Here is a 7,140-nt window from a genome sequence, read left to right as displayed (position 1 = left end):
AGGAATGCCAAACTAGTTTCCAAAGTGGTTATACCATTTTACAATCCTCCCCTCAGTGCAGAGGAGTTCCAGTGGCTCCACATCCTTCCAACACTTGATATCATTAGATTTTTTTAACTTTAGATATTCTAAAACGTGTAGTGGTATCTAATTTTGCTTTTAGTTGTTGCAGTGATGTTGAGCACCTTTTAATGTGTATATTTGCTTCCTGTGTATCTTCTTTCATGAAGTGTCTGATCAATTCATTTGTCCATTTTTATTGAGCCATTTATCTTCTTACAATTGAGTTTTAAGAGTTCTTTACATATATATTCTAGCTATGAAGAAATAATAATAGAGTTCTACACCTAGACAAACATCACTGAAACTCCTGATTTAAGGAAATAGTAAAGAATCCTACAGTTATCGAAGCAAAATTGGCACTGGGTGAGGGAAGAAAAATTTAACTGATTTCAGAATTTTTTCTGCTTTATTAGATGCTAGAAGAATTTGGAGCTCTATGAGTAGCCTCCGTTTTTAAAAATAATTTCTTTTTTGAAATATATAATGCATTTAAACAGTTGAAAATTCAAAAGTTGCAGGAAGGTAATACAAGGGGAAATCTCCTTCTAATCCTATCCCTCAGCTATCCAGTTAACCTCTCCACAGACAACCGACTTTTTTCAGGTTTCTGTGTGTATCTTTCCAGTTAGATCTTATGCACGTGTATGCAAATTCCTTTTCACAAATAATTGAACACTGCATATTGTTCTGCACTGTGTTTAATTGAACAGTGAGACTCAGATATTCTTCATTCTTAGGGTAATAATGGGCAGATGGTGTTCACTAGACTGTTTATTAGCTACCTATTGCTGTGTAATTAACCATCTCCAAACTCAGTGGCTTAAAACAATTCTTTATAAGCATAGCTTATGCATCTGTAGGTTGGCTGAGCATTGGATCATTTGGGTTGGGCTTGGTTGGCAAACCTCTGCTAATCTGGGCTGGCTCATGCTTCTGCAAATTGATTTGATTGGTGGGCTCTATTCTAGGTTGGGCTTGACTGAAACACCTTATCCGAAGACAGTTCTGCTCCAAATGGCTATTACCTTCCTCCCAAGACCAGTGGAATAGCCAAGGCAGTAGAACCATGAGAGCAAGCAAGCTTAATCCATATAAGTCCCTTTTAAGATACAGCTGGCATCACATCTGTCACCACTCTGTCAGCCAAAGCAAATCAAATGCTAAAGCCAAGGAATAAGGAATTAGACCCCTCAGGTGCATAGTGAGCGAGTGCCGCAAAGTAAAATGGCAGGGGCTTGTATAGAGGATGGGCTGAAGAAATGGAGCTACTGGTACAATCTACCACAAACTGATATACCACGATTTATTTCAACAACCCCTATTAAGAGATTTTCAGCTTTTTGCTATTACAAGCAATGCAGCAATGACTGAGTACACATGTCATCTTTCACATGTGCCAGTATAGCTCTAGGATAAATCCTTAGAAGTGAACTTCATGGTTAAAAAAATGGGCTTTTATCATTTTCATAGGTATTGTGAAGCACTGTTTGGAGATTATTGTAACAGTGTATATTCCCATCAGCAACGTTGGGACGATGTTATCATTTTTTTTATCTTTACCAATCTTTCACATGAAAATATAATTTTTGCATAGCTCTAATTTGTATTTTTTAATTATAAATGAGGATGACAATCTTTTCATATGTTTAAAAACCATTCGTATTTCCTTTTTAAATCCATCTGTTCATATCTTTTGCCCATTTAGTTCTAATGGGTTTTTAAAAATTTTTCTCAATTGATGTACATATCTTACAGAAACTAACACTTATTAAATTAAGGGCACATGCAAAAAAAAAAAAGCTCCTATAATTAAAAACAAGCAGAAACATAGTCCAGCCAGTTCACCAGGGAGTCATTGAAAGAGAGAGCTAAGAAGAGCCCTCCTGAGGTCAGAACAAATCTTAAGAGATGGCTTCAGAAACTACTCCTACTTGAATTTAATTGTTAACTTAATGGCTTACCTCAGGTTGACATAGCAAAATGCCATAAACTGGGTGACTTAAACAATACAAATGTTTTTTTCTCACAGTTCTGGAGTCTGGGAAGTCCAAAATCTAGGTGTTGGCAGGGTAGGTTACATTCTGAGGCCTCTTGTCTTGGCTTATAGGCAGCCACCATCTCTGCTATATGCTCACGTGACCACTTCTATGTGTGCGGCAGAGAGAGGAATCTCTGGTGTTTCTTCCTCTTCTTATAAGAACTCTAACCTCATGGGAGCCTCACCCTAATGACTTCATCTAAACCTAATCACCTCCCAGAGGCCTCACCTTCTAATACTATCACATTGGGTTTTAGGGCTTCAGCATATGAATTAGGAATTGGGGGTGGGTGGGGGAGCCACACAGTCATTCAGTCTATAACATTTAATTTATTTTAAACTTACTTTATTCAATTAATAAAATAATTCATTTTAGCTATAAAAGATAGTATAAATGAATGTTCTTATTTCTTTTATTAACTTATTTCTTATTTCTTTTATTAAATATATTACATTTCTTTTATTAACTGATTTAAAACACAATTGTATAAAATACTATATATATACTTGTACTGTTGGGCCAGAACATATAGAAATGTAATATATCTGTCAATAACAGCAGCAAAAAGGTAGATGGGAGCAAAGCTGTGTTGAGCTAAGGAAATGACCCCGATGGTAACTTGAATCCTTGAAACATACCTACAGAACCAAAAACAGTAAACAGTAAGGTTACTCTAACAAACTCTGTAAATATAAACTTGTTCTCATTCTTTTCTCAGCCTGTTTAATACACATAAAAATATACAAGCTAGTACTATTGGTGGTTTAGTAACATATATACATGTATCATGTATAACAATGATAGTGGGAAAGGGGAAAGAGAGAATAGCATTGCATAGAAGTTAATGTTTCTATATCACATTGTAGTTACGTTTGTATAAATCTGAAGTATCAATAGATTTTGATGATATGTATATAGTAAGCCCTAGAGCAATCACTAACAAAATAAGTTTAAAAATAGTGAAAAAGTAATTAAAATATTACTCTAGAAAATATTCCCTTAATTCAAAATAGAGCAGTAGGGGGAACAGAAACAGAAAAGACATTAGACAATAGAAAACAAAAATTTAAACAGCAGACATAAATCCAGTTATATCAATAATAATATTAAATGCAAATGGGTTAAATGATCCAGTCACAAGGCAGAAATTGTCAAACTGGATAACAAACATGATCCAACTATATACTGCCTACAGGAGAAACATTTTAGATTCAAAGATACAAATTAGACTGAAGGTAAAAGAGTGGAAAAAGTTATACAAACAGCAACCAAGGAAAGCTGGAATAACTATAATAACATCAAATACAATAGACTTTAAAATGAAAAGAAAATGGTACTAGAGATAAAGACGGCATTTTATAATAAAAGTGTCAAACCATCAAAATGTTATAGTAATTATAAACATATATGCCCATAGCATCAAAGCTCTGAAATACATGAAGCAAAACAAACAGAATTGAAAGGAAAAATAGACAATTTGACAAAAATAGTTGAAGAGTTCAATACCCCCCTACAATGGATAGAACATCTAAGTAGAGTATCAAATAAGGAAATGGAAAACTTGAACGTTATATGCAAAATAGATCTAACAGACATATTTAGAATATTCCACCCAACAACAGCAGAATACACATTTGTCTGAGTATATGCTCAGGATAGACTGTATGCTAGGCTATAAAACAATCCTCAGTAAATTTAAAGGGATTGTAATTGTAGAAGTATTTCTCTGATCACAGTGGAGAGAGGTTAAAAATTAATAACAAAAAGAAATTTGGGATATTCACAAATAATGAAAAAATTAAACAGTACACTACTAAATAACCAATGGGTCAAAGAAGAAATCAAAAGAAAAATTAGAAAATATTTTAGGATGAATGAAAATGAAGATACAACCTATTAAAACGTATGAGATGCAACTAAAGCAGTTCTTAGGGGGGAATTTATAGCTATAAATGCCTACATGGAAAAAAAAAAGAAAAGAAACAACCTCAAACAATGATTTAACATTCCATTTAAGACTCTGGAAAAAAAAGAGCAAATTAAACCCAAAACAAGGATAAGGGAGAAATGATAATGATTAGAACTGAAATAAATGAAATAGATAAAAGAAAAATAATAAAGAAAATCAACAAAATCTAAAGTTGGTTCTTCAAGAAGATCAACAAAATTGACAAAACTTTAGTTAAACTAAAAAGACTGTCACACAGAGTGAAGTAAGTCAGAAAGAGAAAAACAAATACCGGGGCTTCCCTGGTGGCACAGTGGTTGAGAGTCCGCCTGCCGATGCAGGGGACACGGGTTTGTGTCCCGGTCCAGGAAGATTCCACATGTCGTGGAGCGGCTGGGCCTGTGAGCCATGGCCGCTGAGCCTGCGCGTCCGGAGCCTGTGCTCCGCAACGGGAGAGGCCACAGCAGTGAGAGGCCCGCGTACTGCAAAAAAAACCCAAAAAAACAACAACAAAAAAATACTGTATGCTAATGCATATATATGGAATCTAAAGAAAAAAGAAATTGGTACTGATGAGCCTAGTTGCAGGGCAGGAATAAAGAGGTAGACATAGAAAATGGACTTGAGGACATGGAGTGGGAGGGGGAAGCTGGGGCGAAGTGACAGTAGCATCGACATGTATACACTACTGAATGTAAAATAGCTGGCTGGTGGGAAGCAGCCGCATAGCACAGGGAGATCTGCTCAGTGCTTTGCGATGATCTAGAGGGATGGGATAGGGAGGGTGGGAGGAGGCTCAAGAGGGAGGGGATAGGGGGACATATATATGCATATGGCTGATTCGCTTTGTTGTGCAACAGAAACTAACACAGTATTGTGAAGCAGTTATACTCCAATAAAGATCTATTAAAAAGACTCAAATTACCAAAATCAGAAATGGAAGAGGACACATTATCAACCTTACAAAAATAAAAAGAATTATGAAATAATGCTATGAACAAGCGTGTACCAGCAAATTAGATAATTTAGATGAATAGAACATTTTCTAAAAAGACACAAGCTACTAAAACTGACTCAGAAAGAAATAGAAAGTCTGAATAGACTTCTAACAAGCAAAGAGACTTAGTAATCAGAAAAACTTCCTACAAAGGAAACCCAATGACTAGACAACATCACAGGTAATTTCTACCAAACACTTAAGTAAGAGATGTAATATTTTACAAATTTTTCCAAAAATAGAAAAGAAGGTAACATTTCTTTTTTTGCTGAAGTATAGTTGATTTATAATGTTGTGTTAGTTTCAGGTATTCAGTAAAATAATTTATATATATATATATATATATGTATATGTTATTACAAGATATTGAATATAGTTCCCTGTGCTGTACAGTAGGTCCTTGTTGTTTATCTATTTTACATATAGTAGTGTGTATCTGTTGACCCCAAACTCCTAATTTATTCCTTCCCCCTTCCCCTTTGGTAAGAGTAAGTTTGTTTTCTATGCCTGTGAGTCTGTTTCTGTTTTGTAAATAAGTTCTTTTTTTTTTTTAGATTCCACATATAAGTGATATTATATGATATTTGTCTTTCTCTGTGTGATTTATTTCACTTGGTATAATCTCTAGGTCCATCCATGTTGCTGCAAATGGCATTATTTCATTCTTTTTTATGGGAGATCAGTATTCCATTGTGTATATATACCACATCTTCGTTATCCATTCATCTGTTGATGGACATTTAGGTTGCTTCCATGTCTTGGCGATTGTAAATAGTGCTGCAGTGAACACTGGGGTGCATGTATCTTTTCGAATTAGAGTTTTCTCCATATATATGCCCAGGAGTGGGATTGCAGGATCATATGATAACTGTATTTTAAAATTTTTTTTTTTTTTTTTTTTTTTTTCTTGCGTTATGCGGGCCTCTCACTGTCGTGGCCTCTCCCATTTGCGGAGCACAGGCTCCGGACGCGCAGGCCCAGCGGCCATGGCTCACGGGCCCAGCCGCTCCGCGGCATGTGGGATCTTCCCGAAACGGGGCACGAACCCGCGTCTCCTGCATCGGCAGGCGGACTCTCAAGCACTGCGCCACCAGGGAAGCCCTGTATTTTAAAATTTTTAAGGAACTTCCATACTATTCTCCAAAGTGACTACACCAACTCACATTCCCACCAACAGTGTAGGAGGGTCCCCTTTTCTCCACACCCTCTCCATCGTTTATTATTTGTAGACTTTTTGATGATGGCCATTTTGACTGGTGTGAGGTGATACCTCATGGTAGTTTTGATTTGCATTTCTCTAAGAATTAGTGATGTTGAGCATCTTTTCATGTGCCAGTTAACCATCTATATGTCTTCTATGGAGAAATGTCTATTTAGGTCTTGGGAACACTTCTTAATTCATTCAATGATGCCAATATTGCCTTGATATGAAAACCAGACAAAGACATCACAAGAAAAAAATACAGACCAATAGCTCATATAAACATAAATTCAAAATTCTTTTAGAAATACTACCAAATCAAATTCAGCAACATAGAAAAAGGATCGTACACCATGACCAAGTGAGATTTACATACAGGAATGCAGGTTGGTTTAACATCTGAAAATCAAGAAGATAGCAATGCAAGACTTCAAGGAGAGACTTCCCTGGTGGTGCAGTGGTTAAGAATCTGCCTGCCAATGCAGGGGACACGGGTTCGAGCCCTGATCCAGGAATGTGCCACATGCTGCGGAGCAACTAAGCCCGTGAGCCACAACTACTGAGCCCATGTGCCACAGCTACTGAAACCCGCACACATAGAGCTCATGCTCCACAACAAAAGAAGCCACCGCAATGAGAAGCCCGTGCACCTCAACAAAGAGGAGCCCCTGCTCACCACAACTAGAGAAAGCCCACGCGCAGCAACAAAGACCCAACATGGCCATAAATAAATAACTAAATAAATAAATACAGCTTCAAGGAACATGAAAAATCAAGGAAACATTACAGCACCAAAGGAACTCAATAATCCTTCAGTAACTGACCACATGGAAATGGAGATCTACATATTCCCTGACAAAAAACAAAATTGCGAAAAAAATGTTTTACGGAA

Source organism: Lipotes vexillifer, unplaced genomic scaffold (genome assembly GCF_000442215.2).
Source record: "Lipotes vexillifer unplaced genomic scaffold, Lipotes_vexillifer_v1.1 scaffold413, whole genome shotgun sequence".
NCBI lineage: Eukaryota > Metazoa > Chordata > Mammalia > Artiodactyla > Lipotidae > Lipotes > Lipotes vexillifer.
Note: the sequence above shows the minus strand (reverse complement) of the source record.